The sequence below is a fragment of the Ambystoma mexicanum genome, chromosome 5p, assembly GCF_040938575.1.
Source record: "Ambystoma mexicanum isolate Mex_15411 chromosome 5p, UKY_AmexF1_1, whole genome shotgun sequence".
Classification (NCBI taxonomy): domain Eukaryota; kingdom Metazoa; phylum Chordata; class Amphibia; order Caudata; family Ambystomatidae; genus Ambystoma; species Ambystoma mexicanum.
In genome coordinates this window covers 392,670,780-392,695,110 of record NC_090930.1, presented here as the reverse complement: position 1 = coordinate 392,695,110, position 24,331 = coordinate 392,670,780, and positions in this window count along the sequence as shown.

Sequence of the window (24,331 nt, the reverse complement as noted above, 5' to 3'; positions counted from 1 at the left end):
AGGAAGAGTTTAGACACATTAATGTCTATAAGTGTCATGGTAGTTGGCTAGAATATGTGCTGTATTGGAAAATGATTACCCGTAGCACAAAGTACAGGGGCCCAATCCCCATCTCCATTTAGGGAAAGCGCCAAATCTGTCTTGATAGAGATGGTAGCCTAGTTAGTGTGGTACACTCTCAGCATTGTGTCGCCATGCAAGCGCGATGCACGTGACGTCATGCGCACGTTGTATGGATGACGTCATGTGCGCCACGCAGCGCACAGCATTTGTAAGTAAATAAACAAATGCTGTATTTTGATGGCATGAATAGAGAAGTCCAATAGAGGCTGATTGGCATTTGTTGGTAAACAAAGCAAATCATGCCTGAACATTAGCTATGTGGGATGTATTTACCCATGCATCCGAGCCATACCTCAAAACTGTGCAGTACTGACATGGAAAACATCATGATGGCCAGAGCTTCCCAGAAAATGCACAGGGAAATGCATGAAGAATAGGCTGCCATTCATTTTTGCCGATGTTATGGGCACAGAAGGAAACTGCCTAAAACCACCATAGGACTACCCACACAGTAGTCTGAAACCATTGGGAATGGCAATGCTGATTGCCAAATGCAACCTAGAATTGTTGGGAATTCATTTTCTTAAATCCCAAAAATGGGTGCAGTACCAGTACTCACCACTATCCAAAAGCCGGCAGTTTAAAACCACCCTGTGTTTCTCTGAAGGCAGGCTCAAACTGTCTATTTTAAACATTGCAACACATCTAAAAACTCACTGGACACCAGCAGACATTTGGTAGAATGGAGTGTTGTGTGCCTACAAAATCTGGGAAATGAAGAGCCCAAAACAATGCTTATAACAAAACTGCTATGGAGTCAGCAGTTTAAGTTGCACTGGATTTAAAGACACTAAAATCGAAAATGTTTAGATTAAATGAGTGAGCTATGTTTGGTGTCACATGCCTTTGTAACTGTTTAAATGTCATAGTTTTAAACTTAGAATCAGCCTTCTAGCTGCATATGTAAAAATGTTTAGTTTTATTTGAATGCAGGAACTGGGGAACAAAAAGTGACATTTTATCTGAAACTTGGCTTAAGGAACTGAATTCTGCCTGGCAACTACCCCCATCAGGAGTGAAACTTGAGTCACCACTGTGTTCCCAGGCCAACCTTCCTTTTGCTGCCCACACTAAGGATATGCCATCTATCTGATAATTGAATTACCTGTGCTCTGCAGGAGAGTGAACAAAGCCCTCTTCACTCAGGCAAAGGTTTTTATTACCGCAGTCGTAAAATGTAGCTTCCTCTTGGCAGGAGCTGGGAGGGGCACTGCCTGTGAGAGCAAGCTGGCTTGGCAGAACTGGAAAAAAACAGAAATTCAACCTTGTGCTGAGGGTAAACCACACCCCTTTGGAGCCAGAACATAACTTTAAAAAGATGAATAACTCATAGAGCGGACATGTGAAAATTTTATAAATGATACCATAATTCTTGTGATTTTTCTGCCCACATTTTAAGAGGTTTTTCGACCCGGTGGCATGTTCAGGGGGGTTTTAGCGGAAAAGTGGATATTACTCTAAATGTATGCATGTTAAAAATCTGAAACTTCATCAGTTAATGTCCCTACTCCCTGCACACATGTATGTAAAGTTGGGTCAATGTCAGAAAGTGAAAAATCAGTTAAAAAGTCAATTATCTGCCATTTCTGAATGCAAGCTCTTAGAAACAGCAGATTTGGACAGAGACATGGCTAAATTCAGCCACACCATGTATATGTAATTTCAAGCAACTGTGTAACTGTGAAATATGTCTTTTATTATCAAATATAGAATGTGTGCAATCTGACAAGGGAGTGCCCTCTTGGCAAGCCATAAAATGACATCACTCTGACTCACAGTTCATTCCCCAATCAAGGGGAGGAATGAAAGCTGGACCAATGACAAGTGAGAGGGGCAAGTCTAGTGATGCAACACACACACCCACTCTCAAAAACACATAAAAGCAGACAGACAGGACAGATAGGGACCTTCAATTCCATTTGCTGCAACGCGCTCTGCCGGACCATACAACATCCAGAGATCCAGACTTTACCTCCATCAAACCTCCAGAGAGCCAAACTAGAGACTTCAATCTATCCAGAACTAGAGACCAGACCAGAGGGAGAAAGCAGTGCTGTACCCAGAGAGAAAGCAGTGCTGTGCCCAGAGAGAGACCCGAGCCCAGTCCAAAACCCTGACCAGATCCATGGCGAGGCCAATTTCACTCAAGAATATAGTGTGAGTACCCAGCAGAACTGTGTAGAACCAATCTCTTAGTTTAAATTCATCTAATTCAATCTATTTAACCTAAGTAGAACTGCAGCTTAGCAATTGTGTTATTCTGCCATCATTTTTAAAGCTGAAAAAGTGTGCGTTTAAAATTTGCAAAAACCAAAAACGACCTCTAGTAAATCGGTCATATCTCCGCAACCGTTTGGGCTAGAGACTTGCAATAACTTTCATTTGGAAGCTGAGATCCTAGGCTTTCCTAGGACCCCAAAACGATAGGGATAGTCCTTGCGGTTCCTCTGTAATAGCGCTCGGCGCATCCGCAAATTTTGCCGCGATTTGCAAATTTCTCCACATGTAAAATCAGCTGCTGCTTGCCTTCCATTTGCCAGAAATTCGTTTAACCTGCTAACTATCCCTGCATCATTGCTAGTGTGAGCCTGGACTAATATTAACTAGATACCACTCACCCTGAACCTCTGAAAGGGAATTAAAAAGCATTTCCAGCATATTTCTCATCCATTGCTAGCACATATCAAAGCATTTGGGCCTGTGTTTTCAAAACTCCTATCTGTGTTTTAAACTTCTGTTGTCTAAGCTTGGGGGGATTGAACTGATTACATTGATTGCATTTCTGAGAACTGCGTGCTTTCCTCCCATTCCCTTGCATTGCATAAAGAGGGGGGGAGTGAATAGCCAGAGAAAAGTGATTACATTGTTTTGTTGAAATCATATTGAGTATTTTCTATACTGCATTTCATTCATTCAACCTTGCATTTCCTCAATAAGGGTTTTCATTCAGTATTCTAGACTAGGCGTTAACTTAGCTGTAGTGCTGAATTGAATCCTCTTACAAATTGGGGGCTCGAGCCGAGACGTTGGGTTAGATTTATCACTTGTGCAGCTTAACACAGTGTGCTAACTGACGGGATACATACATCCGGTCGGATCACCACGCTGCATTACGCTGTGAAGCATTCCTCAAAAGGGACACTCCAAGAAAAGTTCTGTTCTGCAAAAATAAAATACTAACTTCTGTAAGTCAGGACAGAGACCAATCTCTAGAATGACGACCTTAGTAGACATGAAAATAGCCAGAGAGCACCTCTTGCATAAGCTATTTGTGAGAGGTGAATGGACCGAACAGGGCCAGGATGCCTGGTTGCAGGCCATCACGCGACAGGTCACTGAAACAGGGTCAGATATATATAGAGATCAGGGTCCCTTACATGTGGCCCTGAGTGAACTATATATGGCTCCTAAGGCCAAAGATGAACACGACAAGATTGTTAGGATAGCGGCATACCTGTACCTATATATGGGAGACATGCAGGATAGATGTGCTGAAAGCCAAAATCTGGCAAATAGGCAACAGATGGCGTTAGAGAAGGTCCAATCTGACCTGGTCTCTTCTGAGCAGAGGCTGCAGAGGAGCCAGGAGTCAGAAGATGATAGTAGGCAGCACATCATTAAAATAAAGAAGGATATGGATGTGCTGCAACAGGAAAAGGTAGAACAGGATACCAGATTTCTGGCCTTGCAGAAGGAATACCAAGAAGGTTTGGACTCCCTACTGCAAAACCAGAAAAAGCTGGAGCAACAACTGGACTTCAACAGGGTATGTGCTGAGCAGGTAGTCACCCTGCAAAGCCACCTAGATAGAGAGAAGGCAGAGAGCAACAAACTAATTCTGAAAGACCTGGATACCCAGGCAGAGTTTGATCAGGAGCGCCAGAATGCTGGTGCCTTCCAAAGGCAAAGGGACGACCTGGCAGCACAGATGCAGGCTCTCAGTCAGGAAAGGGATACCTTAGGCCAGGAAGTCTGCCATTTAAAAAGAAAAATGGAAGAAAATCACCTGACCCACCAGGGACTGGGTGACCTCCAAAAAGAACACCAGAACTTGCTAGAGCACACCAGGAGGGTGGAGGATGCTCTAGCAAGAAAGGAGCAGGCCAATAGGGACACAGCTCAGGAGGTAACCCTCCTGCAGCAAAGACTGGCCCAGTTCTCCAGGACCAACCAGGAAGTACAGAGGGAAAATGAGGCTCTCTGCCAGCACAATGAGAGGCTCCAACAACAGGTAGCGATGCAGGAGAGACTGATAGAGTCGAGTAAGGCCTTAACAGAGGAACTGAAAGCACAAATGCAGGCTCTTGCATTGCAACAGGGAGCAGGGGCGGATAGAGATGAGGTTCGCTGGGAAAGGGAAACTCCGGAGCATAACCTCAGGAGCACTAGTACCAGAGGCCCTCATACCTCTCAGTCCCTGGACTCTGCCACCCCCATGTCCCCTGGCGCACATAAGCACAGGGCTGCAGGGATGGCAGATTACTATCCAGCTAAGAGTATGGGGCTCATAGGCCAGTACCACTCAGGAATGGAGGGGTGGGCATCCGGGTATGGGCACCCAAGTACAGTACAGTTCAATGGGGAACCCCAGGAGAGTAGGCCCATTAAGGGCATCCTGAAAACCTCTGCCCAGTTAGGTCAGTGGAGGGGGTACCCATCAAATCCTGGCAGCAAGGAGGAATCTGAAGACTCCTCTGAACTGCGCAGGACACAGGAGACCAGGTCCCCACATTCTGCCAGCCATTCCCAGGCTCGCAGAATCCGGGAAAACCTGGAAGAACAGACGGGAACCTCTGGGAGCAGTGCCTCTGAGTCCGAGGAAGAATGGACAAGGGTTACCCGAACCAAAAAGGCCAATAAGGCAAAAAGGGCCTTGCTTAAGGACCCCTTAAAGCAGATTAAGGCGATCAGGAGCGTCATCACGCCTTACCATAAGAACGCTAAGTATTCTGTTTGGGAGCACTTAGAGTTGTTTGAACAAATGATGGAGACTTTCCATTTGAAGGACAGCCAAAGCTGTATTCAATATGTAAAGTGGACATTCTCCCCGGAATACTCCAGTTTCTTTGCGGGGCTGGAGGACCAAAATCATTTAAGATGGTCCACATATAAGGCGGCCATCCTGAAACATTTTTCTGTTCACAGAAATCCTCAAGAGGCTCGCAAGGCAGCCTACAATTTGCAATGTGGGGAGGATCAGGCCCCACAAGAATTTGTGCAGGAGTTAAAGCGTGCTTTTGCACAGACCACAAGAAGGGTGCGCACGGATAGCAGGGAATTTATAAATACGTTTTTCCATGCCTTGCCCAAATATATCATGACCCAGCTCGTGAGGGATTTTCACGAGAAAAGATCTTTAGACTGGGTCATTGAACAGGCTACCCGGATCTATGAGGTGCAGAAACCGGTAGATAGCAAAAGTAATGCCCAGAAAAACCCCAAAGCCAACAGCACCCCTGCTGCTGCCAAGGTGGCAGAGGTAAAGGTTACCCCCGTTTTGGATTTGGAGATGGGGGGGCCTAAAAACCTGCCTGCACCTAATAATGCTAGGCCCAGGAGGTCCTCGGGTCAGTCACAGACAGGGAGCCAAGGAGGCAGCCCCACAAATGGGGTCCCTCGCTCTCCTGATTATGTAAGTCCCCGTTACAAGGGAAATCGACCCATCCTGGGTTATGTGTGGACTCCTCCAGCCCAAGGGGGGGGATCCAGACAAGCACCTAACCCAGGGAACTTCCCTCCAAACTTCCCACAGGAGGGCAGAAATTTACCAAACCCTGGGCAGAACTTTTTCCCCAGATATCCACCCGACTTTCAGCCCCAAAACCATCCATCCTTCTTTCCCCAATTCCCTGAGCCCAGACCACTGAATCCGGGAGAGGGGAGGCCAAGGGTGGAGGGGTACCCAAATCTTCCCAACCCGGGGTATTACCAGAGGAGGGACAGCTACCCTTCCCGGGATCAGCCCAGGGGAGAAAACAGGGCCCCGTATCAGCCTGAGCGGGTTTCCCAGTTAGAGCGCCAGGTTCAAAACATGGCGCGGGACCTGGGTCACATACTGAGGGCTCAGCAGAACCCTCAGATGGGCGTGCCGGCGCAGAACGCACCCAACTCTGGACCTGGTGCTCCAGAACAATGACGGGGGCAGCACCCCGATAACACACCGGTTCCCAGGGAGGAGGCACAAAGGGAAGGGGGGTGTAAAGCCTTGGAGGAAGCTTCCTTCCTCACTTGTAAACAGCCCCTGGAAACCCAGGAACCGGAAACAAAATCTCTTGCCCCTGAAAGTCTGCCTCCTAAGGAGCAGAGGGGGGGTAGGAGAAACAAAAGACCCAAACAGACTCAGTTTGAGGAGGAGGTACAGATCTTCCAATTTGAGGGAGAGGGATCCTCAGAGGATCCTGGGAAAAGGATCTTCTCCTTCAGAGAGGGGGGAACTCCTCCCAAAGAAAAATGGGTCCCTAGGGATGCAAATCCAGACTGGGGAGATGTGGAGACTGAGCTACCGCCGGAGCCAGGGGAACCCACAATGGCTCTGATCTCCAGTTGCCAGATTTTTCTTTCAGATTCCCAAGGCTCTCCACAGAATGCTGCCCAAATCTCTTCGCTAGCGATGTCCAAAACCAGAAAATTAGCCCACCAGTTGTCCAAAAATGTACATTATCTGTGCCCCCTTGAGGAGAAGGAGGGAAGATACTATGCCCCTTTACAAGTACAGGGGCAGGGTACAATTTTGGCACTGGTGGACACTGGATCTCAAGCTACCCTTCTGTCCAGAAGGGCCTTTGACGAACTAAATGCAGGAAGGGGAGAGAATTACCAAATTCCTCTCACCTCTCTTCCTGGACAACTCCAGAACTTTGACGGGAAGGAAATTCCCGTTGAGGGGACTGCAGATTTGGACATTAAAATTGGGCGACACAAGTTGAAACACCCAGTCATAGTTGTGACTCCAGAGGGCACCCCTTGTTTACTAGGGAATGACCTCCTGAGAAGGTTGTCACCCCTAATAGATTGCGTAAACAAGGTCCTCTGGACCCAGACTAGCCGACCAATAAAATTAAAACAGAGTGTCAACCATGTTAGTTTAAACGGCACATGCCACATGGTTGAACAAAAATCTGACCAAGTAGAATTTCACTTCCAGAACAACCAGATTCCAGACGTGACAGTAATAGCAGTAGGACAACAGACTAGTGATGGGGGGTCCTCTCTATTTCTGAAAATCAACCTTCCTTCCAGTTTAAGGTGGTATTCCACGCTGGAAGGAAACACTCTGAAATTCTATACCAATCCACAATCTGAAACTCCCACTCCTATAGTCCAGAAAGATGTGAAATCAGCTCAGAGCCTGGCTGATATTCAGCAAATTGGAGAGCAGTTGTTCATCCCTGTTCAGTTAAATGATGGGAAGGACTCTGTTCTCGCTCGAGTGTGTGTGAACAACGGTAAGAGCTTCATCAGCGAAGCCATGTTTCGCCAACTCCCAAAAGATCCAGCCATTCCCACCTTCAAACTGATAGACAAATGGGAAATGGACCTGGAAGCACCTAATTCCAAACATCTCCTGCCAAGCAGGTGTATGCTCAAAATCTCCATTGGCAACAAGAGGATAGTCCACAATTGTTGGGTCGTGCGAGACGTCCCTGCCGCCTTTTACTTAGGCAGTGACATTCTGAATCGCTTTGCCATTAGTTTGGACCTAATAAACTTCAAAGCTTGGTCCCGATTAGCGGATAATCCCATGGGCTTTGATGATCCAGAAAAAGCATTTAGGTCAGCTCAATTGCTACCGTATGCAGTTGAAATTCAGGTTAAAGAGGAAGTCGCCATCCCAGAAAGGACCCGACAATTCTCCCTGGAAGTGAAAGTTAAAAGGGGACAAGAGTTGAAAAACCCTGATGCTTACATACATCTAAACGCTTCTCTCCAACAGCAAGGGTTGGGGGTAAACCCAACTCCATTAGTCAACATAGAACATGACACCATTCTAATAGAGGTGGATAACAGCGACTTAAAGAGTATTACTCTAGCCGCAGGCACCATTATTGGAATGGCGGTTGATGACCGACATTTTTCCATCGACTTAGTAAATGAACTGTTAGGACCAATCCCCAAGGACTGTTTTGACAGTGACAGTGATGACAATACAACACCAGACAGGATTTTTACCCGGCATGGGGGGAACTTCCTGGTGTACACTTCCTGCCCCTATGGTAAGGAAGATGTGACGTGTGATTTCAGGAGGGATGAGGTGATTTTCCAGGTCCATGAGGGCTGCCTTTCCCACCTGAAGCCTCCAGTCCAAATCAGCACTCTGACCAGGGACTTCTCCACCCAGCTGGAGGAGGCCGCTGAAATAGCCAAACCAGAAGTCTTTCCAGGCTTCAGGCAGATGGTGGAAGAGAGAGTCAACCTAGCTGATGCCTGTGTGACTCTGGAACAAAAGCAAAAGTTGAAACAAGTTTTCTTGGATTTCCAAGATCTCTTTGCGGTAGACTCATATGACCGTGGTCGCACTGACATCCACACAACAACAATCCCCACGGACCCTGGCATGACTCCTGTGTTTGTGAAGCAATATCGCTTGCCTCTCGCATCAATGGAGTCCCTTACTGAAATAATTAAGAACCTTGAGTCCCGGGGAATAATCCGTCCAGTCCACAGCACCTTCAATAATCCGGTGCTGGGAATATTGAAGCCAAACGGCCAGTGGAGACTCTGCGCCGACCTTAGGGAGCTCAACAAACGGGTCCATACTTCCCGATGGCCTCTGCCCTACATTGACCAAGGGCTGGCCCAGATTCAGGGGTCACAGGTATTCACTGCAATAGACCTGACCAATGGATACTGGACCGTGCCTGTCAGCAGGGAGGACCAATACAAACTGGCTTTTACCTTTGGGGGCCAGCAGTACACATGGACCCGGACTCCCTTCGGATACCTCAACTCCGGCAATGAATTCAACATTTTCCTACATAAGGCCATGCCCGACCTGGGTGCGAGGGGTAACCTGGCTTATGTAGATGATGTCCTCATCAAAAGTTCATCTGTGGAGGAACACATAACGGAGATCCGTTATGTTCTGACACAGTTGAGGGCCGCCGGAACAAAACTTTCCTTTCAGAAAGCACAGTGGTGTAGAACCCGTGTTAATTTCTTGGGGCATGAGATTACTCCTCAGGGCCTCTGTCCCCAGGAAAAGAAAGTGGAAGCCCTCCAAAAATTGAAAGACCCCACAACTCTGCGGGAACTAAGGAGCCTCCTTGGACTGACTAATTACAGCAGAAAGTTCATTGAGGGCTACGCAGAGATCACCAGACCCCTGATTCATCTCCTGAAGGGGGGGGTCAAGTGGGAATGGGGTCCAGAACAAGCCGAGGCAGTAAAACAACTCAAAAGAAGCCTCTCACAAGCGCCTTGCCTAGCTTACCCGGTCAGAAACAAGGAGTCCTTCCTGGAGACAGGGTTCTCTAATACGTGCTTGACGGCAGTATTATATCAAAAGCATGACAAGGTCAATAAAGTAATCTCCTATGCGAGCAAAACTTTATCCTCTGTGGAGGAAAAATTCAACGATTGTGAGAAGGCACTCCTGGCAACGGTGTGGGCATTGAAGAATTACCGCCCGTTTATCCAGGGGGAACACATCATAGTGGAGACTCCACACCAGCCTCTGCAATATCTCCAAAGTGACAGAATCCGGGCCGGAAATGTGAGTAATTCCCGAATTACTTCCTGGATTCTGTCAATGCAAGGCTTTCCTGTGGAGGTCAGATATGGCCAAAACAAGAAGAGTCCCCTCGCGCAAGGTCTGGCTGACTTGCATGATTGTGCCAGAGAAAACTGTCTCGAGGACGAAAGTCTAAAAATAAAGGACAACATGGAGGCATACCTTAATTCCCCACACAAAGTCTTTGAAGAAGACAAGTGTGAGGGAATGCCCACTGTCTATGTGGATGGATGCTCTTACCATGTTGACAACGACGGGGAGAAAGAACTGGTGGCCGGCGTAGGGAATGCATGGGTGAATGAGTCCCCAGAACCCTCCGCTGGATACAAAATTGGTCCCCGAAGTAGTCAGGTGGCAGAATTGATGGCTGTGCATCAGGCCATCCTCACTGCTGTCCAGCATCAACTCCACGAACTGGTCATAATCACAGATTCGGATTATGTACGGAACGGGTTCGTGGAGCACCTGGTTAATTGGAAAACCAGAGGCATGTTATGTGCTAACAACAAACCCTTGAAACATGGGAAGTTGATCCAAAACATTGATGATCTGGTCACCTCGAATGAGATGACCATCTATTGGAAAAAGATCAAGGGTCATTCCAAAGTAGAGGGACCAGATAAAACTGGAAACGACTTAGCTGATCAGCTGGCCAAAACCGTAGCCATCCAAGGGGATCTAATTGAGATTGAGTCCCTGTTGGGGGAAATCCAGGTCACTGCCATCACTAGGTCCCAGACAAATGCTCACAACGACCTTTCAATTGCACAATGGAGTAAGGAGACCCCTGATGCTGATTTGATTACCGCTCAGAAGGGGGATCCAATAATTGGTAAATTTTACCAGCACCTTGAGGACCCTGAGAACTTTCCCCTGACGGATACCGATTACACTGGGAAAGAGGACCTAAGAGTGTTGATGAAATGTCCAAAAATGTTCAGAATCCAAGACGGGTTGTTGGTAAGGAAATCCAAAGCTGGCCACGATCAGTGGGTGGTTCCTACCTCATTCCGAAGCCTGATGTTAAGTCACGCCCATGATGCGGCCATTGCCGGTCATAGGGGGTTTCACACAACACTGGATATCTTAAGAGAGGTTGCATACTGGCCACACATGGGCCAGGACCTCAACCAATATTTGAAGGGTTGTCTTGTGTGTGCACAATTTCAGCCGACATCCCTCACACACCGGGCGCCTTTACAAAAGCGGGGGATGACACTGCCATGGTCAGATTTACAAATCGACTTTGTAGGCCCTGTGATTCGCTCGGCTAGGGGGAATAAGTACATGTTGACTGTGACATGCTTGTTTACCAAGTGGGTGGAATGTCTCCCAGCCCCAAACTGCAAGGCAGAAACTGCAGCTGCCTTGATGATTAACCACATCTTTTCCCGTTTTGGTCTACCTCAAAGGATTGAGTCAGACAGAGGTAGCCACTTCACCAGTGAAGTAATGACAAAGATGTGGGAGATACTGGGGGTCAAAAGGAAGTTGCATATTGCTTATCGGCCAGCTTCTTCTGGGGCAGTAGAGAGATATAACCGAACCATTGTGAGCATATTAAAGAAGTTTGTGGCAGATTCTGGGCCAAGTTGGGATATCCGATTACCTCTGGTCCTAATGGCTATCAGATCTACCCCTTCATCTGCAACCAAAATGTCACCATTTGAGTTGATGACTGGGCGCAAGATGGTGCTTCCGCAGCATTTGCTCTACAGGACCCAAGAGCAGACACTGATAAATGCCTCCACTACTCATGAGTATGTGGAGAATTTAAGGAAACACCTCCAACATGCTTTTGCTTACGCTCAGCGGAATCTAGAAAGATCGGCTGATAGCATGAAGACCCACTATGACCTGAAGACTTCCAGGAAGGAATATCAGGTGGGGGACCGGGTCTATCTATACAACTTCCAAAGGAACCAGGCCAAGCAGCGCAAATTTTTGCCTACATGGAAAGGACCCTTTAAGATCATCGACAAGATCTCACCTGTGGCCTACAAAATCCACATCCCCAAAGGCGGTTCAGCAGAGGGGGAGACTGCATTTCATTCATTCAACCTTGCATTTCCTTGAACCCTATAAAGCATTTTCTACCACATTATACTTCTGTACCTATTTACCAGTGTGCTACCTTATCCATTTCATCTCAACTCCTTAGTAATCATAAAGAAGTGTGCTAGTGCCAGATTCTCCGTTGTTGATCTTTATCATATCAGATTAAGTGTGCTATTCAATTATTAATTTATTATAAAGCGTGATATATATATATCTATTTTAAATTATCAAATAAACCTTTTAAACTTGCAAAACACAACTACTTCTTGGCTCAGTGGGGTCAGGGGGATTCCAAGAGAGGGGTGTTATATAGGGGTAGTCATCCAGAACGCATGAACTGGACCTAAAGATATATCAATAAGGGTTTTCATTCAGTATTCTAGACTAGGCGTTAACTTAGCTGTAGTGCTGAATTGAATCCTCTTACAGCTAATATAAGAGACTTGCTACGAAACATGGATCATTTATCAAAATAAACGGTTGCTGAGTTTGGACAGCACAAATAAAGACTTCCAATACGTCCTGACTAAAAGTAGAAGGTGTTTCTTGGTATAAGTGGTATGGTATGGGGTGTGTATATATATATATATGTATTCAGTGAAAAAACTTTGTTAAAGGGACGTTATGGTTCCAAGTAAAACCGAAAAACCCTTGAAATTCGCCAGTTATGGTAAGCTAAGCAACCATAACTCGCGCCACCACCGTGCACTGCTAAGACTAACACCCAGGACATCAAATATAACATCACAAATGTCATTGATGACATCACCGATGACATCACATGTCTGGCTCACTATTTTTTCTTTTGCTGACATATCTAGGCCACATGGTTTTCTTCAGTAACAGTCAGAAACTAAGAATTCTATTTCATTTGTAGACGTATCCTTCTAGTAGGTTCTTACAGTCATTTCCTTAGAGTACAGTCACATCATATGAAACATATACATATGAGAAAACACAAGCTTGAAAGACAGCAATCCTTTTTGTGCATAAAGATAATCACTAGATTTATGAGGACTTTCTGATAGTTCTGTTGTTTTTTTTATGGCTGTACTTTCCCTGTATATGGTCATATTTGTGTACATTGTACTCACACTACTTTCCTTAGGGTCCAATCACATCAAGTGATACATATACATAGGGTAAATAGCAGCTTTGAAAAAGAGCAATCATTTATTTGCATGAAACTAATCAGTTAAGTTATGAATTGTTTCTGCTACTACTTGTGCTTTTTTGCTAACTTCACTTTCCCTGTATATACCCATATTGGTATGTGTTCTTGTGTCTTTGTGTTTTGTCTATAGTAATGCAATTATGTAATACATGGGTTTTATTAGCTACTTATTACATATTTCACAGTACACAAAAATGTATTAAGAAAACAATTATCATTTCATTATTCAACATATTAACATTACGAATATCATACCTTCATCTTGTACGCTGCACACAATGTTATGTTTCTGTATGAGTAGCTTAGTATACTAGATAGAACCCCATAATAGGATGCTATTTATATCAATGCATCGTTCAATGCACTTATTAGGGTATATTTCTTGACACTTTTTTCGCAACATAATAAGAATCCCTTCTACACATATTTCATGAGAATTACATACACATGTGATGTCATCAATGACATTTGTGATGTGATCTTTGATGTCCTGGGTGTTAGTCTTAGCAGTGCACGGTGGTGGCGCGAGTTATGGTTGCTTAGCTTACCATAACTGGCGAATTTCAAGGGTTTTTCGGTTTTACTTGGAACCATAACGTCCCTTTAACAAAGTTTTTTCAGTGAATTTCATCGGTTTTTAGTAGCGCAACTTAACCATAACGTCCCTTTAAGAAAATTTTTTTCACTGAATTTCATAGGTTTTTAGGTCATATGGAACTGACTAGATCTCTTCTTATGAACGTGATGTCCGCAAACTTATTTAATGTTCGCGGACATGTTCGGAGAACAGTACCACTACCTAAAAACTGTGGGGGGGGTGGTGTGGTATGTTTGATTGTTATATCATAATATAGGAACATTTAACAAATTCAAAAAGCAGCACACAAACACATTATATATAGTAATACATAAGAAATGTAACCCATATATGTAACACACTAACCATTCATTTAAATACAATATGTTCTGAAATGGAATATACCACAAGAACATAAATTGGCTTCCAACATAATTACCTCACAGACACAACAGAACTGGGAACAAGACCAGACCCACTGAATACATAGGACTTATCTTACCAGAAATAGTAAGTGTACTTCATTTTACTCATTATTGTGTATACATTTAACATATATATATTTTTTTTGTACAGAGCATAACAAAATAGAAACTACCTCTGAAGAAGCTGTTATGGAAAACACGCTTGACAACATAAAAGAAAAAATTGATTTACTGTTGACCAATTTTAATAATTTGAAAACTTTTGTTGGAGATCATTTTAAAACAAAAACGTCATACCATTGCCCCACATGTACATGTCCCTCCTCACCATATCCCAGTCAATTATCCCCAAACCCTCTCCATAATCCAAAACGTTTTGATGAGATTTCCATCCCTTCTTCACCTAATACCAATCATGTTGAAACCCCAAATTCTCCTGTTTTTGTTTCTGTTTCTGCCTCACCTTCTCTGTCATAAATTATTAATATATGTTAAATAAAGTTTAATTTTTATATTGTATTGTGAATAGTTTCTGTTTTTTTTAAAAAAAACAATAAAAGTGTCCGCGGACAGTGCGAGTGTTCTGAAATGTTCGTACATAAACGAAAATGGAGGTGTCCTGAAGAACACCACACCTGTTCGTACTTATCGCTAGCAAGTTGAAACTGTTCTAAGAACACACGTGGTGTCCTGAAATGTTCGTAAAGAAACAAAAATTAAAGTGTTCTAAAGAACACTATATCTGTCCGTAATGTTCGCTATGAACTTAAAACTGTCCTAAGAACACAATTGCTGTCCTGAAATGTTCGTAAATAAACGAAAATGATGTGTCCTGAACAACAGTAAAACTGTTCGTAGTGTTCGCTAGCAGCATGAAACTGTACTAAGAACACAAGCGGTGTCCTGAATTTTTCGTAAACAAACAAAAATTAAAGTGTCCTAAAGAACACTATACCTGTCCGGTACTGTTCGCTAGCAAGTTCAAACTGTTCTAAGAACGCTATTGGTGTCCTGAAATGTTCGTACGTAAACAAAAATGGAGGTGTCCTGGAGAACACTATACCTGTGCGTAGTGTTCGCTACCCAATTGAAACTGTTCTAAGAACACAATTGGTGTCCTGAAATGTTCGTACATAAACTAAATTACATGTGTCCTGAAGAACACTATATCTGTCCTTACTGTTCGCTACCAAGTTTAAACTGTTCTAAGAACACACGTGGTGTCCTGAAATGTTTGTTTCACGTGTGACGGACTTTTAATTACTTCAGAACCCGAACAGTGTCCGTAGGACATCAATGTGCATGCGCTAACCAATCTCCGTGCACTTGGTGTCCTGCGGACAGGCGCTTCCTTCGCAGACTAGTTCGCAAACAGATCATATGACCGCGCCCACGCTCATCGTGTGTCCTGGAATGCAGACACTGTTCGTGTCCCCGAACAATTTAAAAGTACATTTTCAGTTAATCCATAATATTTTTCAATAAAATCTCACCATGCCACAAGTCCCACATAGCAATCTTGAGTTTCTATATACCTTTTGAAACTTTCCGATCCTTTTTTTGTGTTCGATCTGTCCGCGCACAGTGCGCATGTCCGCGGACCGCTCACAAGCACCCCTATAAAAGACCACGCCCAAGAGCTTATTCCTATTGTGTTTCTGGCTATTCTTCAGAACACAGTGATTTTTGCTGCCACCTGCAGACTACACCATCATCGAGATGGCATCCTTGGCTGCTGAACAGCCACTTGGTGCTGCACCTGCTTCAGCACCACCACCACCCCCTCCACCACCACCACCTCCCCAAGGGCCTGAAGAGGGGAACAGGACTGAGGATGCAGAGGAGGAAGAAGATGATGACCAGAATTAGGTAGAGTAAATCCCTACTACCCCCACTAGGTGTGAGTCTTGGGTGTGGCGGTTATTTACCATTCATGGGAATGGTCCTAAGGCTCGTGCAAACCATGTTACCTGCAATGAGTATACTCAGTCGTGGGAAGCACGGTAACTACAGCTTTGGGACCACTACTATGAAGCGACACCTGAGGTCATTTCACTCTGGGGCTATTCGCAAACTGTTCCCTCCACAATGAATTACAATTATGTCTGGATGTTGCTCTGTCTCCAAAGAAGCACAGAGAGGTAGCAAGTCCAACCACTTCATTCCACGTACTCCATGCCAGTGTACTTCCACATGTGGGAATCCAAGATCTACAGCTACTCCACAGCTTTCTGCATGCACCTTCAACCAATGTATCCACGAATCTCCTAAAATCCAAACAATCTGTGTTCTGAAACACACAGCCATAGCTATCTTTTATTCTCTCAGCAAAAAGAGTATCTGAGAAAATCTCTCCTGGCACAACACACCCACCAAACTTTCCTGACCAATCCCTTTCACTGCTTATTCTCATTTGCATGACTTCTGAACCCAAAAATCCCCGGATGTAACTCCCGATGTCCGCGAACTACCGCCATGTCCGCGGACATATCGTAACATGAACAGCCCTTCTACCATTTCCACTACACTCTCTCTGCCATTCCCTCATTGGATGTACCTCAAAAATCACATGACCATGCACCAATCACATTCAAGACCTCTACATCTAACTGCATCATGTACTCTGAATCTCTCTGAGTACAAGTGTCATATCATTGGCAAGCAGCATCTACCAGAAATACTGTACAAGTCTTCAAGATTTCTACTTGCAGCTCCATGCATATCCATATGCATCAACACAAACTTCAGGTATGCATATTTTCTGTATAGTAGATGACATAGCTCTCAACCATTTTTGTTTTACAGGCGGGTTAAATCACCCGATTTTGTTTTTGGCGGGTGAGACGCCCATTGGAATGAATGGGCGTGCAGGAGGCTTGGCGGGTGAGTCTGCCCTTTACAAGGTGTGTGACACCCGCCAAAAGCGTGTGAGTTGAGAGCTATGGTAGATGAACACATTTTCAAACAGACTTTTACCTTGTAAAATCTGTAAAATGAATTTACTGTACTTTTTTCAATTTCCTAAAATCAACTATCACTTATAAACCTTTATACTTTTTACTTTCTTTATACACACACACTCAAATCGTGTTAAACTAACATTTTTTAAATGAAATATATAGACTACATATATTCAAACAAAATTGCATGCAAACACAATCTATGTTTAAACCTTTATAAAAATACTTATACAATTTCATATTTTTGTTTTTATTTATTTATTTACTTAATTACTTTAAATTAGACATGACATTGTGGCGCTATTACCTAGAACAGTTTACTTACACAAATAGTGGTATTCACTAATATATTATAAATTTCACAAGACATAGTAAAGATATTTTCTTTTTGCTACAGTTAGTCATTCAATACAATTTGTTCATTAAGAACATATCATATGTACTGAACTGATGCAATGTATCTTATGTAAATAAATTAGTTTAATGGTTTTACAGAAGGCACTGAGGATTTCAATTAAAAAAATCAATATCTAAATTAAAAACAGTGCTATATACAAACAAAGTTACTAATTTGAAGCTTTTACAATTGCAGTGAAGACCAGCTTCCTGAAAAGAAGCAGCCGAATTCAAAGAAGAAAGAAAAACTAAGAAGTTACCTGTTAATTTAAAAAAAAGTAAGTAAAATATCACCATAATATTTGTATTATTAATCAAATATACTATAACATTAATACGAGCTATTTTGGTTTCTTAAAATAGAGATTTTGTACCATTTTGTCCAAAAATGTCCATGTCTTAAACAGCGATTTACAGCCAGAATGGCCCACAAATTTCTATTTTTGGACACACAAATTAGCCAACTGAACCACTACAATTTTCATATTATATAACAAACAACTGTTTTAATTGTATACATTAGATTTACTATTTGTACTTTTCCACACCACTAGCTTACTTTTTTTTGTCATCTGAACCCCAGTTTAGTAACACATAAATTCAAGAATACCTATCCCTACTAGTTTTAGTTCCCAATGCACAATCACACACCATTACATACATCTTTATCATCTTACTCAAACACTCATGCACACAGCACACATACATTCCAGAACACCCCAACCCATATCTTCTTTATTTTTTTCAACAGACCCTACTGAATGCCTACCAAAAGACAACTCCGTAGAAAGAAACGCAAAAGTAGAGCAAATGAAAATAAAGGTGTCCAACATAAGCATCCATCTCTAGCAGAATTTGTAAAAAAAAGTTGAAACAAAACAGCTAATACAATCATTTGGTGAAACACAAGATGTTTCAAGTACAACAACTTCGCTTCCGCTATCAAACACTCTATAAAAACAAACCAAAAAACAATTAACAGAAAATCAGCTATCAGTACAGATACAGATCAGTACAGATAAAACTACTTCTTCAAAGTTTAATATATTGCAAAGTAAGCATACCAGGAAAAGTATTTTAGCCAAAATATACCGTCACAAAGTCCTTCAAAATCTTATAAAAACAGGAGAGAAATCAGGTTCAAAGCTTAAAACCTATCGTAGGAAATTAATCTTAGAAGCATGGATGGAAAGTGCAATTCTTCTCAAAAGAAATGTATTTATTTTACTGTTAAACAAAATGAAACCACTAACAAAACTAATAACTAAATTACAAAAAAGACTTCTCAATAAGCGAAATGTCAACAGAAAGAACTTCTTAAGTATCTGTGGAGGTGAATGGAATCACACTATGAGCACAGAACCATATTTTAATGAAGAAGTGTACAAACAAAAGCAAACGAATACAATTGCCATAAATAGCAGTGGTCGAAGTTATGAAAAAGTGAATAATACCATAATGGAACAAGAAGTACTCCTTACAAAAATATGCCCTGAAACCTTACAATTACCCCTCCATTCAACTGAATCAGAACGTCTAGTGTACAAATGGCCATGCACGTCAATGTGTAACATTCCCAAACAATGTTTCAAATCTTTACACCAATTCCTCAATAAATATGTAAAAAGCAAAGTCAAAATCAAAATTAAATTACTGCGAAATATAGATACCTGTCCAGTGCGCAAGTACACAGGACTACAAGGACATTCATTGGCCTGCATTACAGGACCTACTTGTAAAACCACTTTCCATGATATCAAAAGGATATCAACACATCATTCAACTATAAGAAATCTAGTCTATAAGCTGTACTATGCTAAAAGTCCTGCTTTAGCACTAGCAAAGTTAAATAACATCCTTCTACATGGTACAACAAAAGACCTACTTGAAGAAATTCACTATATCCAGAAAAATATTTTGGAAGTGAAAGCCATTTACAGAATGAAATAGCTTTAAACCAATTAAGCAACAATTCTACACATGGCAACCTTTTGCTAAACACATACAAAAAAGAAATACTAAAATTTAAAAGTACATCAGCTGAAGTACCAAACCATGTATGTGTATGTTGCCGTAGAATTTTTTATAAAAGTAACAGAAAAACTGTGGACCTATCATACAAAATAGAAGACAATGAAGATTCTAAATGGTTTGAATTAGCTCTCTACCTTCTAGCAGAAAACAAATATGAAATAACTGAGCCCTTAATACTTTGCAGTTATTGCATTACAAAACTTGACAACAACCAAACTCCTTCACGTTCTATCACAAATAATTTGGAATTATACCCAGTACCAAAACCTCTACAACAACTTAATTTATATGAGAGCATCATAATTCAAACAGTACACCCATTTCAAGCAATAATACGCCTTCAAGCAAAAACAGCAAAATTACCTCCCTATGAATTGGTAAAAGGCATTAGTGGAAAAGTAGTTTATTTACCATTAAATCTAAAAGAAAATGTGCATACTCTAGGAGTGCAACGTCCAATGCAGCAATCTTTAATTATATTAGTAAATGGAGTACCTACAAAAGACAAAAAAATATGGCAACAGCTGGTAGATTTATATAAAGTTAGACAAGCCTTCCAATATCTTAAAGAGAATATTGAATATTACAAAGAAATTAATATTGAAGAAAACTTGAAAGATACAACTGAAATAATTCAAGAAACACAAGAAGATGGTCAATTTGAGCTACTAGATCCTGCTACAATATCAAATACTTTAGACCATTATGCAATCCTTTGCACTGTAATGACACCGTACAAGATGTACTAGAAACTTACCAAATGCGTCAAACAAAAAGGATCGCCAATCAGTATATGGGAAAAAAGTATAGAAGCATGTGCTTTTCCTCTACTCTTTCCTACTGGCAAAGGAGGAAGGTATGATGATAGACCTATTCAAATATCAGCTTCAGAATACTGCTCATTACGGATGTATTATGAAGATCCCAGATTTAGACAAAATGTGGAATACATATTCGACCTACTCTTTGAAAGTGAACTCGCAACTTTATGTTACGGAGTTGCACACATATTAAAATCAGGATCACACTTTCAAAATATGACAGCTACACAATTATTAGAGAAAGTGCAACAAAAGGATGAGGTTTTACAATCAAATATTACAAATCTATTAGCAAATATGCGTGGTACTAAAGAGTACTGGTTTCGACGTCATGGAGATGTACGTTGTATGATCAGAAACCTTGGCCCACCCACTTGGTTTGTTACATTAAGTTGTGCAGAATATGCATGGGAAGATTTACATGATTTCCTACGCATAACAAATAAAAAGAAAACAAACATAGATATTCTAACACCTGGAGAAGTTTGTTCTTTGGATCCTGTTAATGTTTCAAGATATTTTCACCATCGCTTCATTGCTATGCTACATTTTATTTGTAATAAAACTGTTCCTCCCCTTGGAGAAGTGCAACACTTCTTTTCGAGAAAAGAATACCAAGCCAGAGGAGCACCACATATCCACATGCTTTTATGGATTAAAGATGCTCCTAAATTTGGTCAAGACAGTGATGCCACTGTTTTACAGTTTATTGAAAAATATGTCACTTGTGAAATTCCATCGGAAGCCACAAATAGTGATCTTCGTGCACAAATTTTACAATTTCAAAGACACAAATGTGGAAAATATTGTCGTCGCAAATACAAAAACAAAGGCAAATGCTACACCAAATGCCGATTTGGTTTCCGTAGACCAGTTACAAATACAGGTCAAGTAAACAACCTCATGTCTTCATTTAGACATAGTGTTAAAGGTAAGTCACCTAAAAATACATATTACATAAAAAGAAAAGAAGAAGAAAAATATATCAATGATTATAATGCAATCATTGCCCACTTATGGAATGCAAACATAGATGTGCAGTACATTGCAGACAATTCTACTGCAGTTGCACGATATGTCACAGCATACTTAACTAAAGCAGAAAAGACAGAGCTCCAAGGCCTCTGGAATGACCTGTCATCAGATAAAACATTATCTCAGAAATTATACAGCTTGGGCATAAAAATGCTCACCCAAAGAGAATGTGGATCTTATGAAGCAGCTGATCGTTTAACTGGTACTTCATTGTATGGTAAATCTGAAAATATAATATGGCTAAGTCTTGGTCCAGCTAAATCTAGAAAAAGAGTTCTAAAATCATATGAAGATATAGAAACAATAGCCAAACATGATCCCAACAGCCAAGACATTTAAAAAAACAATTTATTGGACACATACTACCCAAACAGAAGTAATACTTTGGAAAACATGTGTCTATACCAAATAGCCCAAAACTACACATACAAAAATAATATGAAACCTGATGAAAAAAAAAGTAAATATAGAGTGACAGACTGTGAAGGCAGCTTAGTTAAACTCACTAAACCAAATTTAATTAATCATATCAAATTGTCATTGAAGACTCCTCAACATAAAGAAGTATATTACATGTCCCTGCTACAACTCTGCAAACCATGGAGAAAAGAAGAACAATTACTAGATAACTATGACTCATATGAGGATGCTTTCAAAGCAAATGAAAGCACTATAACTGATGAAAACTTTACACAGTACAAAACAATGTTGCACAATGAACAGCAACATGAAGAAGAACTCCAAGCCCACCTAGATAAGGATACTCCTGACAGTAGTCAACCTTCTATAACAGGAAGCCAAGAACCACTGGGAGAACCACTAATAACAAATGAGGCAGAATTAGCTATGATAGAAGTAGAAAACACCATGTGTCAGTATGAAGATAAGGAAGACTTAACTATACTACAATCAAAACTAAACAATGAGCAAAGTAGCATTTTTCAACAAGTAACAAAACAAATTGCACATGGTGTAAAACATGAAAATAAAGAATGTTCCTGCCATAATTATAAACCTATACTACTGTACGTCAGTGGTGAAGCTGGATCTGGCAAAACATTCCTAATCAAAATCATTAGTAAGTTCCTTCAACAATTGACAACCAACAAACTGTCAGCTGTTGTCACTGCCCCCACAGGTTTAGCTGCCTACAACATAGGTGGTGTTACATTACGCCGATTACTACTATTACCAGTAGAACACCAGAACAAATTAGACTATTACAAACTTTCTGCAGAAGCTGCAATGGAATTACAGAGAGTATTGAAACAAATGAACATGCTACTAATAGATGAAGTGAGCATGGTCTCCAACCTGATGTTAGCTTTGATTCACCTCAGATTACAAGAAGTACTCAAAACAGACTATGAAGAGCTCTTTGCAGGAAAACACATTATTGTTTTTGGAGATCTGCTTCAATTAACACCAGTAAAAGGTGAACCTATTTTTAAAACATTAGGGCACAAAGTCTGCCGTAAAACTTTTGGCAGCATTGGAAATGTCAACCTTTGGCAACATTTCCAATACAGAGAATTAACAGAAAACATGCGCCAATCTGCAGATCTCACTTATGCCAACATTTTAAAAAGTTTGAGAGTTGGTATACTTTCTAAAGAAGCATAAGCAACATTGAAAACCCGGCACACTAATGCACTTTATGGCGATAATGCATGTGCTACAGATGTTATGGAACAATTAGCCCACAAAAATGTCCATTGTGTGGCCTTAATGCCAACTCTTGCAAGCTGTCTCAAATTCAATGAAATAATGTTAAGTAATGAAATGCAACTAATAATGGAAATTAGCGCCACAGACAAACTAGATGTACATGGTATGACACTACCCATGTGTGACCAAGCCACAACAAGACTAAATAATTTAGAAAAATCAATCTCAAACACAGCAGGCTTAGAAAAGATGTTAAAATTATCCTTAAATTGCAGAGTAATGCTGAAACGTAACCTTGACGTGGACCAAGGACTAGTTAATGGAGCACTGGGTACAGTTGTTGGCTTTCAAACATACCCACGTGACAACAAAATTCAGTTTGTCAATATACTCTTTGACAAACTTTCAGAAGTAAAACGGATAGGACGCTCAACAGCTAGATTCCTTCTCTTCAAAGATACGCAGAGAACAATTTTCTCTAACTCTTGCATACGGAGTCACGATTCATAAATCACAAGGTCTTACCCTAGACAATGAAAGATATTGGTAACACAGTCTTTAAAGAAGGCATGAGCTACGTAGCACTATCATGCTTACGTACACTTGACAGTCTATTTCTAATCAACTTTGATGCAAGTAAAGTAAACGCTGATATTCCTTGCATTTTAGAATATAATAGACTTCGCTCACTATACACTCCCCATCTAAACAGATATTCTGTTCCACAAAAACTAAAATGTTGTAAAAGAAAACTAAATCAAACAGAAATGCAACAGGACGTCACTGCAAATCCTCCAAAGAGAGTAAAAGAAACTAATACTTCATCAAGTACCCCAAACAAAAAAGAATCAATTAGAGAAAGTAAACCAGGTACTTCTTTAAAGAAGGAAGACAAACTCCAAAAAAAGCAGTTAGATACAGAACTACCTGGACCATTTAAATTCTCAAATATAGTTGGTGTAAGTTGCTATGCAAATGTAGCAATGAATATTCTATTTCAATTACCACCAATTGTTGACAACATTTACTTACACAGTACAGACCCATTGTGTTTGCAAATGTTAGTACTTCACAGAAATGCAGCAAACAATCCTGACAACACATAGTGTTTTTGGAATAAGACGACAATTGGACTACTGTGCTGGAATGGTGAAATTCACTATAAACTCACAGGAAGATCCACAAGAATTTCTAATGTACTTACTACAAGTACTGGAAAACAAAAACATACCTATAAATGAAATCTTTCAGATTTCATACATGTGGAAACATACATGCACTCTCTGCAACAATGTGACACAAGAAGAAATCCCCAATGAACGCTTCATAT